Source organism: Ambystoma mexicanum, chromosome 4p (genome assembly GCF_040938575.1).
Source record: "Ambystoma mexicanum isolate Mex_15411 chromosome 4p, UKY_AmexF1_1, whole genome shotgun sequence".
Classification (NCBI taxonomy): Eukaryota; Metazoa; Chordata; class Amphibia; order Caudata; family Ambystomatidae; genus Ambystoma; species Ambystoma mexicanum.
The window spans coordinates 847,449,114-847,476,654 of NC_090927.1; the positions used below are offsets into that span (position 1 = coordinate 847,449,114).

Consider the following 27,541-nt stretch of genomic DNA (forward strand, 5'->3'; position numbering starts at 1 on the left):
AAATGGATGTCATTGAGGATACACTATTTGTGTCTGGATTGGTTGATGGACTTTTAGCTATAGACTATCGTTATCCTCCTGTCGCATCCTATATTGTGTTATGAAAACATGTTCTGCTTAACTTAGCCCCAATGACCAGACCAACACAAGGTGTTTCTTTATCTGAGGGCAGTACACAGCCTAGTATTGTAACCCGCCTAGGGTCTAATATAATGAGCAATAGGCAGCCTAGGGTTAATTGATGATTGAATCCCCCACAGTTGGCAGAGGCATACGTGTAGAAATCTCCAGGAATTTACAAGAAAGGAGTGTCCATTGTCTCTTGGAATATTGCAGGCCTAGCAAATAGGATTGAAGATTACTATTGCACAGATTGTATTGAGGATTGTGATGTCATATGTTTGTATGAGACATGGGCTATTGACCCAATTTCGATCACTGGACTCCACAACTTTGTGGTACCAGCTTTAAATGGCTGTTTGGTTCCACCAAGTGGTGGATTTCCCATATGGTGTCAGGTTAATTTGAAATGTCCATGTTACAGATGCACAACAAAGGATTGAATTTTGTAATTTCTATATCACATGACCCTTTTGTATTTAGGACAGAATTTCAGCATTTCATTCATGCGTAAAATCAATCTGCAAGAGTTTTTCCAGAATCAACCTGACTTTGAACCAACAATTACAGTGGAATGCGAAGTCCATCGACCTTCAACCCCCCCACACATAGGCAAACACATGAGTCTCTAGTGTTCGAGAAGAGAATCTTGAAGGAAGTCCTAAATTGGAATTATCCAAGTGGAAAACTCACTCCAACTTCAATCAATGCCAAAAAGATCTAATGGAAAATGTAGCCAAGTATCATGAGGTGATCATACATCAAGCAGAAAAGGACAGATCCATTGTTCTTATGAACAGATCTGACTACATCCTGGAATGCAACAACCTCCTGGCAGACGAGAGTAGTCATCAGGTCCTCAACAACCCCAGCAACAAAATGGTCAATGAAATTAAAAGCAAGGTCACGCGAGCTCTCGATTACCACATGATTGTCAAACAGGAAGATTTTTTGATTAGAGAGAGTGCGAGAATTTCTGTGTTTTATATACTCCCTAAAATTCACAGAATCCCCTTAAACCTCCAGGCCGTACAATTGTATCTGGGGTAAACTCGATTTGAGAGCCATTGTCGAAATATGCTGACCACTATTTGAGACCCTTTGTATTACAAATTAAAAGTTATATGCTGGATTTGATTTCCAGCATGACTCCCAACTTTTACTATGATTAGACACCCAGTCCTTGTACACCAGGATACCCCAAAGGGCCACCCTTGAGGCGGTGGAAGAAATATTATTACCTAGAACATATGATCATCCAGTGAATAATCCTTTCTTTTGAAGGTGTACGGAATATGCTTTAACTATAAATGTCTTTCAATTCCAGGGTTGTTTCTCTCTACAAGTAAGAAAGGACAGGGATGGAAGCTACCATGGCTCCAAATTTGGCCATTTTCTATGTGAAATTGTTTGAGAACTCACTGATTAGTCTGGCAACAATCCCTTTAAACTTCATTTTAAACAATGGCTAAGATTTATAGATGATATCTTTATCTTTTGGGAAGGCTCTCTGGAGAATGCAGAGGCTTTCGTGTTGTGCTTAAACCAACAAAATAGGTACCTCAAGTTCACCAAGGACATTAGTAATGTAGAGATCAATTTCCTTGATATTACCATATTTCACTGTGAGGGAAACCCATGGTCACTCTCATGTGTCCACCAACACTGAGAGCAACACAAGAATCACACGTACAACCGTACGATCATTACAGTTAACTTACAACTTCAGGTTAGTTCGGTTCAGAACAAACACCACTCTTTTATTTCAAATACTTTCACATTCATGAGGTGTTCACTTTACTTTCACTATCTTTTCTTCCCTATTCTTCACCGTGACATTGACCGCCCGCTCGATAACACTTGAATACGTATGTATTTTTACCTTAATACACTGTTGAATGTGATTCACGTATAATGGTTTTGCACATGAAATTCTCTCGTTTTTTGTAAATCATTGAATAACATCTTGATTCTGGGTTTCTATTTGCTTAATTGAATACCACATGTGGACAACTACTCAAACATTGGCAAATGTTTGCTATGAAATATGAATGGCAATGTTTTGTTATACGCATTACTTGGATATTGGGTGATGATAACGTAACTTTTTGTCCTTAACTGTAACCAGACCTAACAGGCCCTGACGAAGTATAAATATATCCAAAATGCATTGGCCATTGATACTCAGTTAGAGGCATCTGCATAAGCAGTGATTGATAACTGTAATAAATTAACTTAAAGAATAAACCTTGAATGGAATCTAAATCTACATGGTGTTAAGAGATTATTAAGCTTAGACAGAAAGTATACAAACAGACATATACCACACATCAGTGGTCCCATGAGTGCAGCCCACACCGCAGGCTTCCCAGCCAAGGTCTTTGTACTAGTCCTATTTTCAGTGCCATTTCACGGAGGCACTTCACCAGTGGGTTTGAACCCCAAATGTTATAAACAATTAGTTTAGTTTAAAGAAAACTTAACAACCCAAAAGGAACAACAGGTTGTGCACAATCACCTCATCACAAACCCATGGTTAGACCATACAGTAAAACAACAGACAGGAATGCACTGCTTCATTTTTACCGTCACTATGCGAAACACATGCGAAACACATTAAAAACAATTTACCCTTTGGTCAGTTAGACTCAAATGAAACAGCAGCACTAAGGAACGTTATGAGAAGTGCACAAATGAGTACCCCTGGAGGTTGGTGAAAGATTTGTCCCTACGTGCATATACTAAGAATCTGGAAGCTTTGTTAGAGCAAGCCCAGAAAAGGCAAAAGAATGAAACGGAATGGGTGTTTGGTAACACTTTTTCCAACCTGTCTTACAGAATTAAAACTATTATCACTAAGAATTGGAAAACATTTTTTTCAAAATGCCAGGCATCTCTAGTATTAGCATATAGAAGGAGCAGAAATACAAGAAACACTGTAGTCAGGAGTAATATAACCAATAAATCGTATGGGTTGATCAAACAGATTACCTTATGGGGCATGACTCCAGTTACAGGTCCTTTTCCATGTGGATCTCATGTCATGTGCAACTTCACCATAAAACAACAGAAGTAGACATTGGGCTACAAGAGAAATTGTATATAAACGATCAAACAAACTGCAATAGTGATAATTTAGTGTACATGATCACTTGCCCGTGTGGCTCACAATAGATTGGCAAAACTAGCAGAAAATGTAAGGCTAAGCTGATCAAGCATCCAAGTTGTATAAAGAATAAGAACATTCAGGCTCCACTGGTGAAACATTATATTGAATTGGGCCATACTTTTGAGAATATCCAGTGTGTCATCCTAAAGAAAATCAAGAGGATTGACCAGGAAGATACAAATCGGAGATTGCCTTCTTTTTAACAAAAATTGATTTTCAAGACCAAGAGTCACATTTCTGGCCTAAATGAAAATGTAGAGTGGCACAATGTCTCTTTTACTTAGTTGGAGCCAAACAACTTCTCTGCTGGCTTAGCGTGTATCCTAAAGATGTAGGTTTCAAAATGTGCATACCGTGTAGTATCAGGGCATGAAGATCTGAATTATTTGCATATCTGGTGGACATAGAATGTCATCTCTGGTATATAAGTGTAAAGTTCCACTGTACAAGTCTTTGGTGGAACCCATAGTATAAGGGAAACTTCAATCATTTGTTTAATGGAATGTACTTTGTTGTTCTTCAAGAAAATCTGAGGACGAGGGTAGTCTTATTGTGCAAAAGGGTTACAACCATGATTGGATGGACTGTCCATGTATTAGAGCTCCCCTATGTTAATCTTGTATATTTTATAAGCATTTGGCAGTGAGAGGTTGTTGGACCCCGCTCATACGTACGCACTCAGGCCTACAAATGACGCGGAGCCAAATCTATGGTGAACCAACTTTATTCACCTCCAAACTCCAACTGCCGTCTCCTCCCTCCAGCCCCTCCCTTTCCGTCTTTCCTCCCGCTCTTTCTCCTTGGCTGCCCTTAAAGGGACAGTGTCTTTTTTATTCATGTATAACACCTCCCCCGTACTTATCATGACAGTCCAGCTACATCTGTTCGATGAGCCTCACCGGTTTCTTTATTGTCCTAGGGGGTCTCCCTGGTGATTCTCGGCTCTCGCCGCTTGACTCTATTGGGGGTTCCGTTTCCTCTTCCTCATTGAGGCTCTCGTCGGGTATCTCTGGTGGTTCAGGTTCTTCCAGATATAGCTTCTTGAAGAATGAGGAGTTGCGGGTAATGTCCCCTAGTTCTCCGGTTGCCGTGACCATGGGCCCCTTGATGGCTGTGATGATTCTTGGCTCTGGATGGTATCGAGTGTCCGTTTTCTTGCGCTGTGTTTGTCGGACCAGTACTGTTTGTCCAACTTCCAGCTGTTGTTCCTTTGCTCTCCTCCTTGCGTCAGCCCATTGCTTGGCTTTCCTTCGTTTCTCCGCGTCACGTTCCCTGATGGCTAGGTCTTCTTCCGGTGTGTAGTCCTCCCATCGTGGGATACGCGTCCTGGGTTGGTATCTCACCATGAGTTCAGCGGGTGGCTTTGCAGTTGCGTCATGTTGAGTGTTCCGGTAGCTTCGGAGCATGCTGCAGATGGCTTTCGGATGGGGTGTCTGTTCCGCTACTGCCTTTTATCGGGTCAATTTGATTGTGGCCATAAACCGTTCGACCATCCCATTGGCTTGGGGCCAGAGTGGTGTGATTTTTTGATGGGAGAAGCCTAGGTGCTTTGCAAAGTTTGCGAATTCCCGTCCCTGGAAAGGGGACCCGTTGTCAGTCTTCACGACATTGGGGATGCCCCATTCGCTGAAAAGTTCATCCACTATGGGTGCATTGTCAGTGAAGGATGTCGAGGGTGTTTGCTTAACAAACGGGAATCTTGAGTACTCATCTATTATTACTAATAGATACCCTCCCTCTTCTACGGGTCCATAAAAGTCCATTGCGACCTTTTGCCAGGGTCTCGTTGGGAGCGTGGTGAGTTGGAGGGGGTTTGGGTTTGGTCCTTGGGCTGCCAGTTGGCAGGGTCTGCAGTGTTTGAGCATGTCCTCCACTATCATGTCCATATATGGGAACCAGACATAGTTCCTGAGGAACCTTTTTGTGTTGTCGATTCCCCTGTGTTCTTCGTGTTCCAGCGTTGCTAGTGTCTTTCTTAGGTCTTTTGGTGCTACTAACCTCTTTCCTCGTAGTAGCAGCCCTTGGTCAGTTGCTATAAGCTCATCTTTTACTTTGGCTAGCCGGTCCAATTCTTTCTGGTCTACATCTCCTTCTTCAGTTCTGCTTGAGTGGCGTTCTCTCCATTTGTTGGAGCGGGTAAGTGTGATAGCGGCCCTGATCGTTGGGTCGGCTTTGCTCCTTTCCTCGAACGTCGTGGTCGAGATGGTGGGCGGCATGGCATTTGACGATAGGTACAGGACATATTCAGTGGCCTCATGTGCCAAAGTGTCATCTTTGTCCTGTAGGGGGTGTCTGGATAAATAGTCCGCTGGGTTTGCGTCTCCTCCTGGTTTATGGATAATGGTGTAATCGTATTCCTGTAGTCTTATCCCCCATCGCTCTATGCGGGGTGGCATCTTCGTCCTGGGGTTCCCAAAGATGGATAAGAGGGCTTGGTGGTCTGTCACTAACTCTGCTGTGTTCGTCGGCGCTTGAAGCTCAGTGATGGCCTTTATTTTGTCCGGGTCTGCGGATATTCCGTTGTTTGAGAATGTGTGTCCGAAAAATTTGAGACTTGTTCTGTTAATGACGCACTTGCACTCATTCAGTGTTAGCCCTGCATCTTGTAGGATGGAGCAGATGTTTCTGAGAGCCCTATCGTGCTGGTCTTGATCTTTCCCGAATATCAGGATGTCATCACTGTAGTTTAATGCATTCGTCTCTGATGCTATGAGACGCCTGATGGTCTCTTGGAATATTTCCGCGGCAGATGAGATGCCAAAATTTAATCTTTTATATCGGAACAGGCCGTCATGTGTCGCAAATGTGGTTATGGGCCGTGATTCTGGATCCAGGACGAGTTGATGGTAGCCCTGGTTGAGGTCGAGTTTTGAGAAGAATCTCGCCTGGTTTAACCTGATTAGCATGTCCTCCAGTCCTGGTCCCGGATGCCTTTCTCTCTGGATGGCAGTATTTGGGATGCGCATGTCTACGCATATACGAAGGCGACCATTGTCCTTGGGGACAATTACTATTGGTGACACCCAGGGTGTTGGCCCCTCCGCTTTCTCTATGATGTCATTCTGGAGGAGAAGTTGTATTTCCTTTGATACCTGCTCCTGGAGGTGGAAACCCACTTTCCGTGGGTGTTGTGGAACTGGCCTGACATTTTTGTCCATGTGTAGTTTGATGCATGGTCCTTTTAACATTCCTACTCCTTCGAACAGTTTGGGGAAAGCGTTCTTGAGTTCCCTTTTTTCCAATGGTCTGTCTATCATTGCCCTGACGGATTCGCGTGGTAGTGGTGGTCCTTCAATGACCTCCGACTGGTCATAATGTAGGTCAATCAGGGCAAGTGCGTTAGCTGTCCTGTAACTGAGAAGGCAGCGGCCAATAGCTGGGCTTCTTATCACATGTATCGTGGCGGTTGTTGTGATGTCTCTGTGCCGTAGATCGCATTGAAATTTCCCTTTAGATGTCATGGGTTGGGCTGCTCCCCATTGGAAGATGTGTGTCTTAGACTCTTGGATGGGTTATGCCGAGGCTATTTCACGATAAATGTCTTCATTCATGACGTTTACCGTTGCTCCTGTGTCAACGATAAATCTGTTTTGGGCTCTTCCCATTTGAATTGTTACTCTGGGAGCCGCAGTGTCCTCTTCCTCCACACTGAGAAGGCATACATACTCTCGGTCGTAGCCGTCTTGCAGGTATTGAGGTTGTTCATTTCCTCCTGGTGGATAATGTGGTGGGGCATAGGGGTATGGCTCCCTGTCGCGCTCCCGGATGTCTGGTGCTTCCGCTTTGCGGTTGTCTTCGCGTTCTAGTTCCCGCATGAAGTCATCCTGATAGGCATCATATAGTTCGTGGTCTTTCCTGTCCGGTTCAATCTGAAGTCCCTCCAGGGCTCTCACTGTGTTTGGGCGTTGGTATGATGGCGCGAGAGGTACATTCCTGTCCACTTGGTGGTGCTGTTCTTTATGCGCGTCCATCATGCGAGGGGCAGGTCGTGGGCGTGTTGATCCCCCTTCCGGTAGTGGCTCCTTGCACATCACTTGGAAGTGGTTCTCCATTCCGCATCTCATGCACCGTTGCCCGATGGCGGGGCACGGTCCTCTGTGTGGATATTCGAATCCACAGCGATAGCATTGGCGGTCACCCTGTGCTCGTTGAGGCGGGTACCTCTGGTTGGTCCTTGGTTGGGGGTTTGGCTGGCGGGCATAGGGCTGTATTGCGGCTATAGTTTCTCCCTTTTTTGGATTCTCAATGGCTGCTGCCTGAATGTCCACTCTTTCGTAGATCCTGGCTAGGTCTAGCACTTCTTTTAGAGATAAGGGTTTCTTGAGGAGGTGCTTCCAGAACATCGAGGATACACACCCCTCTATGATGCGTAATCTAATGGCTTCTTCATCATTAAAGTTAGCAAAGTCACATTTGGATATTTTCCTTTGGAGACGTATTACGAACTCCCCTATTGATTCGTGAGGTAGCTGTCCACATTGGTTGAAAGTGTATCTTTCATAGTCCCGGTTAGGTGTGATGACCAGCTTTTCGTTAATGGCTTGCAGGAGTCTTGCATACGTGGTGCGATCTTGTGGAGGGATTGTGCGTATAATGTTTTTTATTTCTCTCCCTGCGACATTTGCAAATATGCTCAGTATGTTGGGAGGTTCTTGCGTGCCAATGGCACCTACAAAGTCGTCAAATTCCTCCATCCATTCTTCCCATCTTTGCCCCTGGTCATGGTGTGGGTTTAGCGTGAACGGGGCAGGTCTCCTCATGAGGCTTGCGTGAGAGGAGGGAGCTCCTGGTGGTGGTGGTGGTACATTAGGGTTTGGCGCGTCTGCAGCTGACATGGTGGTGTCGCTTGGTGGTCCTACGTCCACTGAGGTGTGCGTATGTTATCACCTGGTTGTGGGTTTTCTTGATGTGCAGCGTGGAGTGCTGCGTCGCAGGTGCTCGGGGTGCCCTAGTAGGCTTTGCACAATGGCTCTTTTGTTCTGCTGCGGTGTAAGTTCGCGTGTTGGGGCACGCTGTTCACCTTCTGCTTCTTGTGTGCAGACCGGCGCTCTGGTAAATGTCACCTTTAGGTGTGTTTTACTGATGTGTCACGTGGGTGGGAGACTCGGGGTTCCTCTTTGCAATTGTCACCTTTAGGTGTGTTTCTTGATGTGGTAAATGTCACTTTTAGGTGTGTTTTACTGTTTACTGATGTGGTAAATGTCACCTTTAGGTGTGTTTTACTGATGTGTCACGTAGTGGGAGACTCGGGGTTCCCCTTTGGGTGTTTTTACTGATGTGTCACGTGGGTGGGAGACTCGGGGTTCCCCTTTTGCTACCCCTTTCCGACACCTTACTTGAGGGGTGGATGCCGCGAGCCTGCGGGTCTCCTCTTCCGTGACGTGTGGGCCTGCTGCATTCCCTCGTGGTCTCCTTCTTCTTGTGGGCCTCTTCCAGCTCGCGGGCTCTTCTCGTTGTTGGCGTCCGCGGTCCTCTTCCTGCCGAGGGGGGGCGCGGGACCTCTTCTGCTGGGCGCTGTGGTCCTGGGCTCACGGGCCCTACGATCTCCCGGTCGCGGGACCTCCTCTGCTGGGCGCTGCGGTCCTGGGCTCACGGGCCCTCCGATCTCCCGGTCGGCTGGGCTGCCGTCGACGGGCTTCTGCCGTCGGGCACTTCGGTCTCGGGTGCACGGGCCCTTCGATCACCTGGTCGGCTGGTCAGCTGCTGGTAGGCCTCCGCTGCTGGGCTCTACTCTGCTGGGCTCTTCAGTCTTGGGCGCACGGGCCCTCCGATCTTCTGGTCGGCTGGTCTTCACTGCCGGGCTCTCCAGTCTTGGGCGCACGGGCCCCTCCAATCTTCTGTTCGGCTGGTCTGCTGCTGGCAGGCCACCACTGCTGAGCACCACTCTGCTGGGCTCTCCGGTCCTGATACGCTGCAGGGCACACGGGCCCACCGGGTCTGCTGGGCTCTCGAGTCCTCCTTATCTGCTGGGCACACGGGCCCTCCTTGAACGCTGCTGGGCGCGCGGGCCCTCCTCGCACTGCTGGGCTCACAGGCCCTCCAAACTGCTGCCGGCACGCAAAGGGTCGTATCGGCTTCGTCGCCAGTGTTGGACCCCGCTCATACGTACGCACTCAGCCCTACAAATGACGCGGAGCCAAATCTATGGTGAACCAGCTTTATTCACCTCCAAACTCCAACTGCCGTCTCCTCCCTCCAGCCCCTCCCTTTCCGTCTTTCCTCCCGCTCTTTCTCCTTGGCTGCCCTTAAAGGGACAGTGTCTTTTTTATTCATGTATAACAGAGGTCACTATATGACACCAGGGGTCACTTCAACTTTGAAGGGAGCATTTGTATTGGTATTTTTATTGTATTTTATATAGCACCTTAATCCAAAGCGCTGCAGAAAGTGAAAATCAAACGTTACAGAAAATAGCGATCAATGGTACATGTCAAACATCAATTCTGGTAGCGAGCAATCAGGGGCAGTGGAGAAGATGAGTTTTCAGAGAGACACGTAAAAAAGAGTAAACAGTGATAGACAGAAGAGAAAGGGGGAGAGCATTCCAATGAAGAGGGGCAAGAAGCTGAAAGGATCGGAAACGGGACTGGGGAAAGGGGTCGACGGGGAACTTGCAGCCTAAAAAGACAGGAAGAGCGGAGAGGACGAGAGGGAGTGTAGAAAGACAAGAGTGCAGCGAGATAGTCAGGAGCAAGCCCATAGAGAGATTTAAAGACTAAGCAAAGAAAATTAAATTTTAATTGGGAATGGAAAGGTAGCCAGCCAAGCGAGGCAAGTGATGGTGAAATATAGTCACAATAGGAAATAAGGTGTACAGCCTTATATGCTACAGATAATTCTGTCTCCCCTTTTCATAACATTCTTTTTTGGTGAGGGTTTGCCCTTTGTTAATAGCTCCCTAGTGCTAACCCTGTGCATGCGAGTGTGTCTTTTGAGAGGTCACTTTGCAACTACAGGGGTCACGTCATTTTTGAAGAGGTGCATGGCCTTCTATTTTGCAGTAAATTGCATGGTGCCTTTCAATCACTGTATTTGTTGAATCCCCTCACCCACTTCATTAAAATAAAGTATACAAATATTTGCCTTAAAGGACGAGTTACTTGTAATTGTAAGGAGTGACGGTCACAGTGACTTCTGCACTGCTGTGACATTTTCAGCCCTTGTTCATTGGGTACGCAACCCTCTTTCAACTTGGCTATGCTTTTTCTTAACTTAAGAACTGTTGTTTGAGGTAATTTTATTATTTCTATGACGAATGACGGATACTCGCCGCCAGTCGCATGTACGTGCGAGGCAGGCACCACGATAATCCGAATGGCAAATCTGCAGTAAAGCTTTTCAGGCATCTCTGCACTCAGGCAGTACTCTGTGAGCTACCCAATCTTGTGCGACCTACTGTGGGTGAGTTTAAAATCTTGTCTTACGGGGTGATGGGGTTTTGTACACTGTGCCCGCTCTAAGACACTACTTGGGTGAGCATGCACGTGATAATACACTCTTATAAATCTGGTCCTGGAGGTGCCATGCTAATACTGCTGGATTTTCTGATCATTAGTGATTATCCTTCATGGAAGCTGGTGATGTTTAACAGCATGTTTGATAATAAAGATTGCCCACGCTTACAGCTCAGGAAAGTCTTCATTCTATTAAAGACAAGGAGGCGAGGATTATGCTATACTTTCTTTATTACTGCCATAATTAGCTTTTCAAATTCAACTTTTTAAAACTACAAATTTTGTAATGTTTTTCTGAATTTTCTTGAAAAAGGTGCAAATTTTTGGGTTTAAAAGTTCTGCAATCCAAGTAAAGTCTCAAAATTTAACTCCAAACCATGACTCCCATGACTCTCCTGAGCATGCACGTGATAATCCACTCTTATAAATCTGGTCCTGAAGGTGCCATGCTAATACTGCTGGATTTTCTGATCATTAGTGATTATCCTTCATGGAAGCTGGTGATGTTTAACAGCATGTTTGATAATGGAGAATTTATACATAGCGTTCGCTGCAGAATAAAACATGAATGAGGCGAGAAAGCCTTTTTGCTTACCGTTATGGGGGTGCCTTTTCACTGAGAGATATTATATCTGTTGTTTTATTATGGACGGTGGAGATACAAGCAGTAGGGTTGACATGAGCCCTAGTTGTGATTTGTAGAAATTGTTCCAGCCTGGTGTTGACATACATTTGATCACAGAATGATGAGAGACTTTTGGAGAGACTGAATTGAAGTCCCGTGTGCACTGTTACAAGTAGGGCCATCCATTGCCAGATACTTTGAGTGGTAAAGGGATAATGTGGTACCCTTAAGCGATTGTGAGGCTGTTATGGTATTTAGGCTTTGAGATGCCGCGACTATTTGTGATTATTACAGCCCTTTGCCATGGGTTCCTTTATATTGCAGTGTGTGGCCAGTGGGGGCCGTTTCAGACATTTCGAGTCCTAATAATAAAGACGTGAGATTGAAAATACATACAATAGGAAATACCATGCATAATGAGCAGGTACCCATTATTAAATTCTTGCTTGTTTCACCAAGCAATAAACATATTGGACACAGTTATTTCCTTTGATTTGATCTGTGTTTGGTAATCATACAATCTAAGCATTCCGGAATGTGTGACTTTTTCCTCTTCTTATTATTTTTAGTGTTAGAAATGCTGCTTACAATTTGAATCATCTTTTGAAGTCCACCAAAGAGTCTGAAATCACATCATCTTTAAGTGTTTTGCCCCTGATGAATGTCAGTGTTATCAAGTTTTGCATATGGACAGACATATGCAGGGCCAGTTTGGACAGAAAAGGGATCAGTTGTAAATGTGTTTGATGTTCTATTGTATCGTTATATCAGTTGATTTAAACATTTTAGGGAATACCATTGTTTATGTTTTTTTGTTTTCATCATGTGTTTTCTGGACTTTTTCCTGTGTATTGTGTTGCATTGATGTCTATTTATTCGGCTTTTAATATGTGTCCTTGCCATGAGCAAGTGAATATTGATTAAATTAAAAGAAATCTTTGTATATTGTGTATGTGACATGTCACATCGTCCATTTTTTCATGACTTAGGGCCTCATTACGAGTTTGGAGGTAGCCATGGAGCTATTAGCCCAACGATTGCCCATCATCTTGGCATGCAGGTAAGCACGTCTTCGTGGTGCCTCTGCCCCTCTTAGGGCATCTTGGCAATTCGTTTTTTTTTTCTTTCACCCATGGCGGCCCCGCGGTCCACGATTCCCCAATGCTGCTTCCTATTCCTGCCTCCCGTGCACTAACACCGGCCCCTATTGGCCAATTCATCCTGTTTGCCTGTGAGGGCCTAAACCTCTGCAAACGTGCTTCCTGCGCCATTTACCATCTTGGCGTGCAGGTAAGCACTTCTTCGTGGTGCCTCTGCCCCTCTTAGAGCATCTTTGCAATTTGTTTTTTTTTTCTTTCACCCATGGCGGCCCCCCGCGGTCCACGATTCCCCAATGCTGCTTCCTATTCCCGCCTCCTGTTCTCTCCCACCTGCCCCTATTGGCCAATTCATCCTGTTTGCCTGTGACGGCCTAACCCTCGGCAAACGTGCTTCCTGCGCCATTTCCCATCTTGGCGTGCAGGTAAGCACTTCTTCGTGGTGCCTCTGCCCCTCTTAGAGCATCTTTGCAATTCGTTTTTTTTTCTTTCACCCATGGCGGCACCGCGGTCCGCGATTCCCCAATGCTGCTTCCTATTCCCGCCTCCCGTGCCCTCCCACCGGCCCCTATTGGCCAATTCATCCTGTTTGCCTGTGAGGGCCTAACCCTCGGTAAACGTGCTTCCTGCGCCATTTCCCATCTTGGCATGCAGGTAAGCACTTCTTCGTGGTGACTCTGCCCCTCTTAGAGCATCTTTGCAATTTGTTTTTTTCTTTCACCCATGGCGGCACCGCGGTCCGCAATTCCCCAATGCTGCTTCCTATTCCCGCCTCCCGTGCCCTCCCACCAGCCCCTATTGGCCAATTCATCCTGTTTGCCTGAGAGGGCCTAACCCTCGGCAAACGAGCTTCCTGTGCCAATTCCCATCTTGGTGTGCAGGTAAGCACTTCTTCGTGGTGCCTCTGCCCCTCTTAGAGCATCTTTGCCATTTGTTTTTTTTTTCTTTCACCGATGGCGCTTCCTATTCCTACCTCCCGTGCCCTCCCACCAGCCCCTATTGGCCAATTACACCTTTATCCCCGGCCTGTCTTGGGCAGCCCACTGCCCGGCAGCCTCCTCGACTAAGGGCCTCGAGGCAAAGGGCGGCTCCTGCATTGGCGGCTCCAAGATGTGTCAGCAGGTGTCCGCAGGGGAAGCCAAGGAAGCCAGCAGAGACGAACAAAACTGTGAGCGTGACATGGGTGGGGTGTAGAGCAATTACTCTACTCCAGAAAGCCCCTGTCACTCTACCTTACCTTCCATAGCATAGACTGCCATAGACTTAAACAATACATACTTAGGAAGACTTGTGACCACTGTAAATGGATTGTAAATGTTGCCTTGGGAAGCATATGCTAGTGCCACACATGCAGGGAACTGAACCCTAGCTTGCGCCGCATCTAGATAAAAATGTGATTCTTAACATGCACCACACTTAGAATTCTGAACCCTAGCTTGCGCCGCATCTAGATAGAAATGTGATTCTTAACATGCACCACACTTAGAATTCTGAACCCTAGCTTGCGTCGCATCTAGATAGAAATGTGATTCTTAACATGCACCACACTTAGAATTCTGAACCCTAGTTTGCGCTGCATCTAGATAGAAATGTGACTTTTAGCATGTGCCACACGCAGGATTCTTAACTTTAGCTTGCGTCGCATCCAGATAGAAATGTGACTGTTAGCATGCGCCTCACTCGGGATTCTTAACTTTAGCTTGCGTCGCATCTAAATAGAAATGTTACTGTTAGCATGTGCCTCAGTCAGGATTCTTAACTTTAGCTTGCGCCGCATCTAGATAGAAATGTGACTGTTAGCATGTGCCTCACTCAGGATTCTTAACTTTAGCTTGCGCCGCATCTAGATAGAAATGTGACTGTTAGCATGTGCCTCACTCAGGAGATTCTTAACTTTAGCTTGCGTCGCATCTAGACATAAATGTGGATGTCAGCATGTACTGCACCTAGATGGAATCCCATAGTTGCAAGGACAGCAATGTCAACTAACCACCCAACTAACAATTCCATCCCTCTGCATACACCTCTCAAACTCTAACCAAACACAACCACAAGCTTAAAATGCAGCAATCCGCACAAACTTCACAACAATGCAACAACAAAACAAACCACACACAGACTTGCACAACAGCACACGACGACTATGCACCGTAAAACACCCAAAGCCCAACCAAAGGACCCACCAAGCTGAGGCTGCCAACAGCACATCACTGCTCTCTTGCATTTTTCCAGCTTATTCCCACTAACCCACCCCCTCTCCTCCCCTTTTCCAGAGCCGCCATGCGCCAGGGGACCACTTCGGTGGTGATAGTGCGTGGTACAAATGTTCTTTAGCATTAACATTAACATCTTACTTTCCCTATTTAAGCCTGCTTTCACTCCTCTCTTGCCTCGTTATCCAGGGAACCCTGCTCCACTCATTCTTTGTCTCCACTCCTTTGCCTTTCAGAGAGGGAAAACAGATCAATAACCGAAGACACTGCGGAGTGGCCCTAATAGGAATAAAGGCTCTCACCATGCACTCGTCCACCTGTCCCTATATACTGGTGGGCACTGTCCTTTCCCCTGACCCGTTACTTTAACCAATACCCATGCGTTGTACCAGGCTTTGTTCCTAACCTTGATATTTTGTTATGTTAATCTCTGGATAAAAAAGTAGATAATGCTAAAATAATCACAGTTATAACACATACAAACATAAGTAACAATGCTCCATACCTGGCCCAGAATCTTCATCCCATTTCAGCATATTGCCTAAACACATCCCATCCCACGTTGTCCACGCCCTGGTCCCAAGCAGTACCCTTGTTTCCCTGTGCGGCTTCAAATGCACTCTCACCAGCCCCGATCTCCTCCCCCGGAACCCCCCTATATAGTTTTTCAAGGAGGTCTCCTACCTTTTCGTGTTGAGAGCTCATGTGGGTTGTCTGGATGGAGGCCCTCGTTGTCTGGCGGTCTGCAGCGTTGCATGACAGATCTGATTTACGGCACCGTCTATGAATGTAAAAATCAGACAAAAGGACTCAGGAGTTGTATTGGAAATGGACCCAGCAAGACCACGTCTATTGCCTGGTTGCAACCATTATAAACAGATAGCATCCTATCAACCCAACACCCAAACTGATACCTCAACCCGCTTCCAATTCACCTTGCCTTATAGCCCTTCATGGTCTTGTCCCCTTCCATTGGTTGTACATCTGGTTAGGTATCCCTGCCCCCATTATAACAATAGAACACATTGTAAACAATCATAGTCCTTCTTTAGTTTCCATCTATCCTCCTGGGACTTCACTTCCGGGTCAGTGGCTCTAATCTGACGATATCCAGTGTTGTCCTCCTCGGGTAGGGGATGCCTATGCCCCCGGAGGCACATGCGGTCGAGAATAGTACGCCCATTGTCCAAGCAGGTTTAGGTCAGTACAATCCAAGATGGAGGCACAGGTGGCCTTCACCCATTGCACCTGAGAGCTTCCCACAACCAGTAGATGTTCCTATGCAATGTCTGTTTATAAAAAGAGAAATAACAAACTCTCGGGCGCATACATAACTATAATACGGTAGGTATAGAATACTGTCCCTGAACTTCTCCCATATCATGGTTTATTTACCCATTATGATCATAGTCATCCAATACCCTTCCTGGCAACATTTTACAGTACAAATCAGATTCCCCCTCGCTCTGGGCCATCAGTGTTAACAGGGCGAATATACAGATGTTTTTGACATGGCCACTGGCAGCGATGCATTTTATCACCTTTTTGTTTCCTCTGTACATTAATGCACTTTCAGATATGATCCAAAGCCTGTATTGTGACGCACCAAGTGTGGGTGGTACAAAAATCAGTACACGTTTCTATACTAATGATGTGGTGGTGATCTCCCAGACCCTATTGGAGTATGAATCAATTACAGTGCCTGCAAACTTTCTTTGAGGACTGTACAATGTTAGTAAATTTGTCTAAAACAGTGCCAATGTTTGCCACAAGAAACTCAAAAGAAAGCTCCTTTTCAAGTATAATGATGTAGAAATACATCATGTTGATCATTTTGATTACCTAGGGGTCTTGTGTTCTATTTTCTAAATGAATGTGTTGTAGTCAAAACAAATGACCTTTCACATATAAAAATATGCATAATCACAGAAACACATTTTTAAAAGCAAAACAAAGAAACAAGGAAAAAGTTCTTATTTCAAAATGCACTCCATGCATCATTAAAAGGACCACGCCTTTAACATTCAAGATTACAATGTTACAATCTTAATTTGCATTCTGAGTACTTCAATACTTAAGGAAGTTTCATGACCTGAGCACAATCTTTTCCAGATATCATCTGCATTTAGCCATTCAATTTTGGTCACAAAACGGCCCAGATATAGCTGTCACAGATCTTGTAGGGCTGGACAGGTTATCAGGAGGTGTTTAAGCGTTTGCTTAGTTTCCTGACCTGAACTATGATGACATGACCCAACAAAACTCTGAACCCTGTGTTGCACTAATAGGACCTTGCCTGTATGCAGCAGGTTTGAACAAAATCTTAAATCTTAAAAATTGGCTCTACCAATAGGCATTTGGAAACCTGCTTAGGTACTGTGAGACAGGCATGGTTTCAAGAGAGACACAGACTCAAAATTAACAGTTTGAAAACCTTTATAATCAAACTTGTGTGTTTGGTGTAATGCCTACCTGGGCCAAACTGAAAGAGGATTGTTCCCTCAACGGATGCTTCTATGGGCTGTCGATGTCCATAAGTCCAAAACCAACATTTGTCTGTGTCCAAACCTATGCTTGCCCTCACTCTTAAGTCAAATGTTATGCAATCTTCTTAAATGAAAAATGGTGATTCAAAACGAAATGTAAACCATAGCTGGGTTTGGGTAGTCTTACCCATAGGAGTAGTTCTGCCAGTTCAAAGTAGTTAAATTCAACAAGTTTGCCCTTGGAACATTCCACGTAGGGGTCTTGCAGCAATTCAATATAGTTCACAATGTCTCTGGGTCTCGTGGAGTCCCCTTCCCCAAGTTTTAATCCTTCCAGTTCCAAACAAAAACAACGCAGTTCCTATTAGGCCTCTTAGGGTTCCCTTCCCCAAGTCTTGGCCTCTTTTCACAAAGTTCAACAATGTCTGTAGTGGGCCTTTTAGGCTTCCCTTCCGCAAGGCTAGGCCCCTCATTATGCAGTTCAACAAACAAAAAAAAGTTCCCCTTGTCGGGATGTACCTTTCACTGTAAAATTCTTTCATGGGGTAGTACCAGAGACTTTCGAGAACGCTGGTTTCTTTGCTCCTCCCAGGCACGCCCACTCTGACGTCAAACCCCTCTCCTTATTCTCTGGCACCTAATCTTCTTCTGTGTTTCTTCCACTCTGTCCTTTTCCTCTTTATTGTGCTTCCTGCACACTTTCTTTTTCTATCATGCACACTTGCATCTTCTTTTCACCTTTCCGTGCTTCTTGCACACTTCTTACTTTTCACCTGCCTGTGCCTCTTGCACACTTCTCTTTGGTTTTCACCGTGGTCTCTTGCACCTTCATTTTCTCACTGTGTTCTCTTGCACCTTCATTATCTCATTTCCGTGCCTCTTGCACTCTCTACCTTTATTTTGGGTCGCTTGCACCCTCTTTCTCTCTTTCGGGTCGATTGCACCCTCCCTTGGCTGGTTATGCGCCACTCACCGATAGTAGCGCTGCGCTGGCAAGCAGGTCAAAGGCCAGGGGGATTAGGGTCTCATCACCTGCCCCTGGGAATCCCTTAGGACCGCAACCCATCCCAGGGGAACGAGCACTGATCTGAACAAGTTCAACAGACTGCCTTCCGTCCTGCTCCGGCTTCCTGGAGACACGGAATCTCGCCACGCCGCAGCACCTTTCACACACCGGTCCTTCTGGGCTCCTCTTCCTGCAGCCTTCAGCTCCTTGGCTCCTCGGATCCAGCCAGCATCCCCAGCCCCCTCTCTGACTATGGCAGAACTACCCTTTTTATATTGCAAGTGAGAGTCAATTGGAGTCAGGTGTGCACAATTGAGGTAATTTGCCTGACAGTGCCTGGCTCTACTAGTGGGACAGTTCAAAGGAGGTAGATGATACACCTCCATTTGCATCCCTATGTTGTGTTTATGGGTAATCTTCTTTGCTCCCTCTCGCCTCTTCCTTGTCCCAGGACTTATTGGTAATAGGGAGGGGGAGATGGGGTGAGAGTGGGAATACCCTATTAAGACTGAGGGACAGTGGGTTGGTGGGTAATTCGGAAGGGGGAATACCATGTCTTCCCTTTGGGTTCTCCTCCCAATCCCCTGTGACCCTTCACTCAGATGATCCTGTTACGCTCACCTGGCTCCCACAGAGGCGTCGATCGGAACTGGACAGCTGCGGTCTCTACCAATGTGATGCGTAGGGCCGAGATGACGGACTGGACTGGCCCACCTAGCTTCGTTTGCTTGGCCCGTAGGAATATTCTTCTGCAAATGGAGAAAGGGAATTAATCACCCGTGGAGTTGAGAGTAAATCCCCTCACCCCCGCTGTTCTCGCCACAGATCGCCTTTGATGTCCCCTCTTATAGTCTCACCTGATGGTTTGAAAAGATGAGCTCTCCATCCTGCATTGAGCGCAGAGGCGCGTTGATTACCAGTTGCTTCACTGACTCGAAGGGATTGGTGAGTTCCAGAACAATATTGACTCTGAGATTCCCGGCAAGACGTCGTAAGTATAAAGTTCGTAAGAGTTCAAATGCCTGACTTTCACTCTTGTCCGATTCCTTGCAGGTTGCAGCTTGACCCTAATGAAGAGTTCCTCGTGGCAACAGATAGTATTCTGGTAAAGATTTGTATTTTCCAACACAGTTCGATAAAATAATGTCAATATGTAACCTGTTGCTTTCTCCCTTATTCAGGCGCTGAGAGAAAGTATGAAGTCTTGGGGAATAATACCTCTGGTGGTAAAATCAGGTAAGTCTATTGTGGTGAGGAGGGTTCCCCTTGTTAGTGCCTTTGTTTCACCTTGCTGTCTTTTTGTACCCTTTAGGGGCCGGGGTTCGGCGAAGATGCAGTGGAAGCTGCGCCGACCCGTGAAGAGGAATTGTACCCCCGGTGGTAAAATCAGGTAAGTCTATGGGGGGTAACTAACATTCCTCTGGGTATTCCCTTGGCTCACCTTGCTGTTCTTTTCTTCTCCTTAGGTGCCGGAGTGCGGCGGGAACATGCAGGAGGATGCTGTGGAATGTGAACATGCTGCAAAGGCCGGTGAGTTCAGCGCGGCACTGCAGCAGGCGAGGTGATGCGCATAAAATAACTTCTTTCTTCCAGCTCGAAGGCGCGACGGATCGGGAATTCAGGTAAGGATTACAGTTATTGCTCTTGTTCTAACCTTTTCTCCTTCTTTCTCCCTTTTTCTAGGAGCTCCAAACTCGAGGCGGGCGTGGCAGAAGGCTGGATGCAGACTTGCAGGCACGGTGAGCGTTACGCTGCTGGATGCAGAATAACGCAAAGCGCGTGCTGCTCTTCGGGCGTGGTTTAAATATCCACCAAAGTAGTCCCAGGTAAGTATTCCTCCCCAGCCCCGCCCGAGTAAAAAATAGTCCCTAAGTAAAGTAGTCCCTTCCAAGCCTCCTTTGGCTTGGAGCTCTTGCAGCAAGGTCTGCATCAGGTAAGTTTTAATCCATGAGCCTGGCGCTTATGGTGCCAGGACTGACTCTCCATATGAGCCTGGTGCCGTAGGCGCCAGGACTAGACCCAAATAGCCCCTAGAAGGGGTTGTTGGGCTTGCTTAGGATAACTTGATGCCTGCTTCCGGGGTTGCTGGACGGGGTCTGGGTCCCCAGGGGTAGGCATCATGACAGCACTCCCCCCCAAGGCCCCTCCTAAAGTCGTTCTTCCCTGTGGTTTCGATTTGTCTGGGAAATTTCGGTGGAATTTTTTCACCAATCGGGGTGCATGAACATGGTCACTAGATTCCCAAGACCTTTCCTGTGGTCCGTAACCTTGCCAGTCAATTAAATAAAAGAGTTTTGACTTTATCAGCTTGGAGTCCAGGATATTCTTAACTTCAAATTCGGGTTCTCCGTCTACAAGGATAGGGTCTGGTGGCTTGGTTAGTCTTGTCCCTGGTTGCGCTGGCTTCAAAAGTGACACATGAAAGACGGGGTGAATTTGCATATTAGCAGGTAAGTCCAACTTCACAGCCACCGGGTTGATAATGGCCTTAACAGAGTAAGGTCACAAATATCTGGGGTTAAAGGTCTGTGTTCCCTTTAGAGGTATCTGTTTTGTGGCTAACCATACTTGGTCCCCTATCTGGTATTGTGGAGTATCACTTCTATGCCGATCAGCATCTTTCTTGTATTTTTCTTTCGGCTGTTTTAAATGTGTCGTTGCTTCCTTAAAGGCTTGTGTAATCGTAGCGTGCAAATGGTCCACTGCGGGCATTTCTAAGTGTTGGGGTGAGTCAAGGTCTGAGGTTCGAGGATGGTGCCCATATAAGGTATAAAAGGGGCTTTGTCCAGTTCCAGAGTGTAATGAATTATTGTATGCATATTCGGCGATCCAAAGAATGTCTTTCCAATTACTCTCAGTCTGATGTAACATACAACGCAGGTATTGTTCGAGAGTCTGGTTGGTCCTCTCCGTTTGACCATCGGTCTGGGGGTGGTGACTGGTCGATAACCTCACATCGATTTGCGCCAATTGACAGCATTTTTCCAAAAATGTGAAATGAATTGACTGCCCCGGTCAGAGACCAATATGGACGGAAATCTGTGTATGCGAACAATGTTTTCGAGGAACTCCTTGGCCAGAATTGAAGCTGAAGGTAATCCCTTTAAAGGAATGAAGTGGGCCATCTTGGGAAAAAGATCCACAATAACTAGAATGGTGTTAAATCCATTGCATGGGGGTAGATCAGTAATAAAGTCTAACGATAAGGTGTGCCATGGTATAGGCGGAATGTCTAAAGGTTGTAAGAGTATAGCTGGTTTTTTCTTTTGACTTTTGTTTTGGGCGCAAATGCCACAAGACATCACAAATGATTTAATATCCTTTTGCCAGGTGGGCCACCAGAATTGTCTTTTAATTTTAGCTTCAGTTTTTGCAATACCTGGGTGCCCCTCCATTAGGGTATCATGATAACGGGAAATGACTAGCTCTTGTAGTTCCTTGTGTGGCAGGAATAGCCGCCCTTGGTAATAAGGCAGATCATTGGTGACCGAGTAGTCTGGGCCTTTATTTACCCAGTCCTGCAGGGCTGTAGGATCAAAGAGTTGCTGGATCTTTACCTGAATGTCCTCTAGTGTCTGTAGAGTAGTCATGCCAAGAATTCTTTGTTCGGAAATTATAGGTAGTGGTTCTGGGATCACTTCTGCCTCTCCCATCCCTATTCGGGATAAGGCGTCTGCTTTACCATTCTTACAACCTCGTCGATAGGTTATTACGAAATCAAACTCGGGCAAAGAACAATGCCCATCGGAGTTGACGTGACGATTGGGCCTTGGCTGTCTTTAAATACTGTAAGTTCCGGTGATCGGTGATCACAGTAATGGTATGCCTGGCACCGAGAGGATAGTGCCGCCAAGCCTTGAAGGCGGATTTAATGGCTAATAACTCCTTGTCGGTAACCGCATAGTTTAACTCGGGTGCCGAGAACTATCTGAACCAAAATGCTACTGGATGAAGCTGGCCAGTTTCAGGGTCCTTTTGAGACAGGACAGCTCCCATGGCTAGACTGGATGCATCGGTTTCCACTATGTATGGAAGTTCAGGGCGCGGGTGCTTTAATACAGGTGCAGATGTGAATTTCGCTTTCAGCTCTTGGAAGGCATTTTCAGCTTCTTCAGTCCACATAAAGCGTTTATTTTTTCGCAAGAGTGCTGTGATGGGATGTACAACATGTGAAAAATCCGGGATGAATCTGCGGTAGAAATTGGCAAAGCCGAGCATGCTTTGTACTCCTTTAACTTAACTTGGTGATGGCCACTTAAGGATTGCATTCACCTATCGTGAGTCCATTCGGACTCCCTTTGGGGTCAGGATAAACCCAAGGAATTCAACTTCTGTGGCATGAAAAACACATTTTTCCAGTTTTGCATATAGTTTGTGCTAGCGCAATTTCTCAAGGACTGCTCGGACGTGCTTCACATGGTCAGATTCTGAAGAGGGGTATACTAGAATATCATCGATATATACAACAACACAAACGTCAATGAGTTCACGATGGACATCGTTCATGAAGTATTGGATGGCTGCTGGTGCATTGCACAACCCGAAAGGCATCACCTGGTATTCGAATAACCCATACTTAGTGCGGAAAGCAGTCTTCCATTCGACGCCTTCTTTTACCCGTACCAGATGGTATGCCCCCCAGAGATCTAATTTAGTGTATATACAAGCGTCCTTCACTTGGTCTAGTAGTTCAGGGATCAGAGGCAATGGGTATCGGTTCTTAACAGTTATCTGGTTCAATGTGCGGTAGTCTATGCACATTCTGAGGTCACCTTCCTTTTTGGACACGAAGAACAAAGCTGAAGATGCAGGGGACTTGGATGGGCGAATAAAGCCATTGGCAAGGTACTGGTCTAAGTATTGCCGTAGGTGAAGGTTCTCAGGTTCCGTAAGGGCATAGATCCTGCTACAAGGGGGTTGTGCACCGGGTATGAGATAGATTTGACAATTGTACGATCTGTGAGGAGGTAAGGTGTTTGCCTGTTCTTTTTGGAAGACATCCTGGAATTCTTAGTATTCTGGAGGTAGTTGCATGACTGCTGTGGTTACTGTGGCCAGGCCTGCGTTCTGACTTTTCTTTGGGTAACAGGTTTGTGCACAATCCGGGAATGTTATTCTCTTCTCTCGCCAATCAATACAAGGATTATGTGTTTCCAACCAAGGTATCCCCAGTATTATTTGGAACTGTGGGGCTTTCATTAGATCAAACACAATAGTCTCTCAATGCCCATCCTGACCCAATAGTGTCATCTCTGCGGTGGAATGAGTTACAGGCCCAGAGGCAATTTCAGTTCCATCAACTGTGGTGATGACATATGAGGTGGTTTTTCGGCAGAGAGGTAGATTCATCCTGGAAGCCAATTCATAGTCTACATGGTTTCCTATGGCCCCGCTATCAATGTATGCCCTTACTGCGTGCATACGCGATGGCTGCCCTGGATCTACGAGGACCATTGGTATGATGAAATGTGTAACGCTCACCTGATTCTCGCAGAGGCGCCGGTCTTGACTGGGCGACTACCGTATCTTCAAAGGTGATGTGTAGCACCCGGTTGGCTCTTTGGGCTGGACCTCTGTGCACTGTATGCCTGACGTGTAGAGTAAAATGTCTTAGGTAAGTGAATGCCGAGCTCTCCATCTGCCTCGGGGCAGGGTGCTGTAACCAGTTTCTTCACTGGATAGGTAGCGCAGGCCTCTTGACTTCAGAGGACTGCTGTCCGTCGTTTACTGCACGAACGGTAAGTTTCGAGTCATTCAAATGTCTTTAAAGTCTTTAGTAATGATGTCTCTTGTTTTGCAGGGTTCCGGCGATGGCGGATGACGGGCTGAAGTGAGTTGAAGATGGAGCCCGTGTGATGAATAGAAGCGCCTGGAAGCACGTAAGTAAGCGCTTGTTGCCTGCTTCACTATGCGCTCTAACTGTCTTTTTATTTTGCAGGTACGAGTTCGGAGCGGCTGCAGGGTGCCGGAATACCCACTGGATTAGATGTGGAAAGGAGTAATGGCACTTGAGTATTAAAGTTCCCCAATGTCTTTAAACGCACCTTGTTTTGTCTTTCAGATGCGGGATGCAGCGCCGAAGGCCTCCAGAGCGTGCGAAGAGTTGGTAAACTTTTGTCTTTCAGATGCCGGAATGCAGTGTGAAGACCTCCGGAGCGCACGAAGAGTAGGTAAGCCTTTGCCTTTCAGATGCCGGAATGCTAACCTGTTCTTTCTTGTCTTTATAGGTGTTGCTGAAGACTGGATTCAGGATGGTAAGCCTTTGCCTTTCAGATGCCGGAATGCTAACCTGTTCTTTCTTGTCTTTATAGGTGTTGCTGAAGACGGGATTCAGGATGGTAAGCCTTTTTCCTTAGGCCCAGGACCGGATGCAGAAGACACGATGAGCGTTCTGCTGCAGAGGTTGCAGAATAACGCAAAGCAAGATTCATCCACCGGGTGTGGTTTAAATAGCCTCCTGTAGTGCTTAGGTGTCTCCTTCCACAGCCACGCCTAAGTAAGAAAAGAGTTCCTGGTAAGAAAAGAGTTCCTGCCTTCCAGAAGAGTTCCAGTGTTCTGAATCTAGGGAGTGGCTCCAGCCCCACCCAACAGGAAAAGTAGTTCCAAACAGAAGAGGATCAGAGGCTCAACTGGCAGGCAAGTAAGCAGCATGTTCTGCTGAAGGTAAGTCCACCCAAGCATTATGAGCCCGGCGCTTCCAGCGCTGGGACTGGGCATATTTATGAGCCTGGTGCCACTGGCGCCAGGACTGGGTCCAAAAGGTCCCAATTGGGACTGGTTGGCACTCGGAACCTGGGTTATGGATCTGCTTCCAAGGGAGTTGGGAAAACCCTGACCTTTTGGAAGCAGAGATCATGACAGTACCCCCCCTCAAGGCCCCTCCCAAACCGGGCTTCTCCGGGGGTTTTGGCTTGTCAGGAAATGTTCGGTGAAATCTTTTGATTAGGCGAGGAGCGTGGACATATTCAGCAGGTTCCCAGGATCTCTCTTGGGGGCCGTAGCCTTTCCAGTCAATTAGGTAGAATAGTTTAGATTTGGAGATCTTGGAGTCCAGAATGCTTTTGACTTCAAACTCGAGTTCTCCATCCACTAGGATAGGTTTTGGAGATTTGGTTAGTCGGGTTTGAGGTTGCACGGGTTTTAATAGAGAGACGTGGAAGACCGGATGTATCTTCATGTGCGGGGGCAAGTCCAACTTGACCGCTACTGGGTTTACTATGGTAGTGATGGAATAGGGACCAAGGTATCTTGGGTTGAATGTGCGTGGCCCTTTTAGAGATAGATATTTGGTGGATAACCAGACTTGATCCCCTACTTGATAGTGAGGGGCTTCCTTCCGATGTTGATCTGCTCCTTTCTTGTATTGTTCTTTAGCCCTTTGAAGGTGAGAAACAGCTTCCTTAAAGGCTTGGGTGATTGTAGAATGCAGGTAGTCTACTGCTGGTGTTTCAAGATCTTGGAGGGGATCCAACTCCGAGGTTCGAGGGTGACTGCCGTACAAAAGAAAAAACGGGGTTTTCCCAGTTCCCGAATGGACAGAGTTATTGTAGGCATACTCGGCTATCCAAAGGATATCTTTCCAAGTTTTTTCAGTTTGTTGCAGCATGCAGCGTAAATACTGTTCCAGAGTTTGATTGGTCCTCTCGGTTTGTCCGTCGGTCTGAGGGTGGTGACTGGTAGATAGTCTCACATCAATTTGAGCCGACCGACAGCAACTTCGCCAAAAATGAGAAATAAATTGACTACCTCGATCCGAAATTAGAACCGAAGGAAAACCGTGCAGTCGGACGATGTTTTCGAGAAATTCTCGGGCCAGAGTTGCTGCTGTTGGCAAGCCTTTGAGCGGAATGAAATGCGCCATCTTGGAGAATAAGTCCACGATTACTAGAATCCTATTGTATCCGGAGCATGGAGGTAGATCGGTGATGAAGTCCATAGAAAGCGTATGCCAAGGGCGAGGTGGGATGTCAATAGGGCGCAAGAGGCCTGCTGGTCTTTCCTTTTGACTCTTGTTTTGGGCGCATACTCCACAGGACATTATAAAGTCTCTGATATCTTTTTTCCAAGACGGCCACCAGAAGTAGCGCTTGATCTTTTCTGAGGTCTTGGCTATACCGGGATGACCTTCCATTAAAGAGTCGTGATAACAAGAGATTACTTTTTTCTGTAAATCTGTGCTGGGTAGGTATAATCGTTCTTGGAAATACAATAAGTTGTCCTTTACTGCAAAGTCCTTTCCCTGCAGATGCCAATTCTGTATGTCTGCTGGAGTTACAAGTTGCCTGGCTTTATCCTTAACTTCCTCTATGGATTCTGTGGCGATTACACCCAGAATTCTTTGTTCGGGAATGATTGGTACAGGTTTAGGGTTGACCAAGTGTTCTTCCACTCCCATCCGAGAAAGGGCATCGGCTTTACCGTTCTTTGTACCAGGTCGATAGGTAATTATGAAGTCAAACTCGGCAAAGAATAATGCCCAACGGAGTTGTCTAGAGGATTGGGCTTTTGCGGTCTTCAAATATTGCAGGTTTCGGGGATCCGTAATCACAGTAACGGTGTGTCGGGCCCCCAGCAGATAATGCCACCAAGCCTTAAAGGCAGACTTGATAGCCAGAAGTTCCTTGTCAGTAATCGTGTAATTGATTTCAGGAGGCGAGAATTTGCGGGACCAAAATGCCACGGGATGCAACTGATTGGTTACCGGGTCCTTTTGTGATAGAACTGCCCCCATGGCAAGGCTTGAAGCATCAGTTTCCACGATGTAGGGGAGTTTGGGGCGAGGGTGTTTTAAGATTGGTGCAGAGATAAATTTAGTCTTCAAATCCTGGAAAGCTTGTTCCGCCTCGGTCGACCATTCAAAACGTTTGTTTTTCTTTAACAAGGCAGTGATGGGCTGGACTATTCGAGAGAATTCGGGGATAAACCTGCGGTAAAAGTTAGCGAAGCCTAACATGCTTTGCACACCTTTTACGGAGGATGGTGATGGCCATTTGAGAACTGCATCGACCTTCTTTGAATCCATACGCACTCCGCCAGGTGATAATATGAATCCCAAGAATTCAACTTCAGTCACGTTGAAAACACATTTTTCCAACTTAGCGAAAAGTTTGTGTTGACGCAATCTTTCGAGGACCATTTTCACGTGTTTCCGATGTTCAGATTCCGATGAAGAATAAACAAGGATGTCGTCAATGTAAACAACAACACATACATCTATGAGCTCTCTGAGGACATCGTTCATAAAATATTGAAAGGCGGCCGGGGCATTGCAAAGTCCGAAGGGCATGACCTGATATTCAAATAGCCCATACTTGGTGCGGAAGGCCGTCTTCCATTCATCGCCCTCTTTTACTCGTACCAAGTGGTAAGCT

At 46.3% G+C, this 27,541-nt stretch overlaps 1 long non-coding RNA gene across 4 annotated transcripts in view; it reads right to left on the reverse strand.

Moving 5' to 3' along the window:
• The window catches only part of LOC138453503 (uncharacterized), a 565,889-nt gene that overhangs the window by 449,953 nt on the left and 88,395 nt on the right, over positions 1 to 27,541 (reverse strand). For all 4 annotated transcript variants that reach the window (XR_011260446.1, XR_011260443.1, XR_011260445.1 and 1 more), the window contains exons 2-3: positions 15,363 to 15,459; positions 3,112 to 3,204 (exon numbers count right to left, since the gene is read on the reverse strand). This is a non-coding gene — a long non-coding RNA (uncharacterized lncRNA). The remainder of the gene's footprint in view (positions 1 to 3,111; positions 3,205 to 15,362; positions 15,460 to 27,541) is intronic.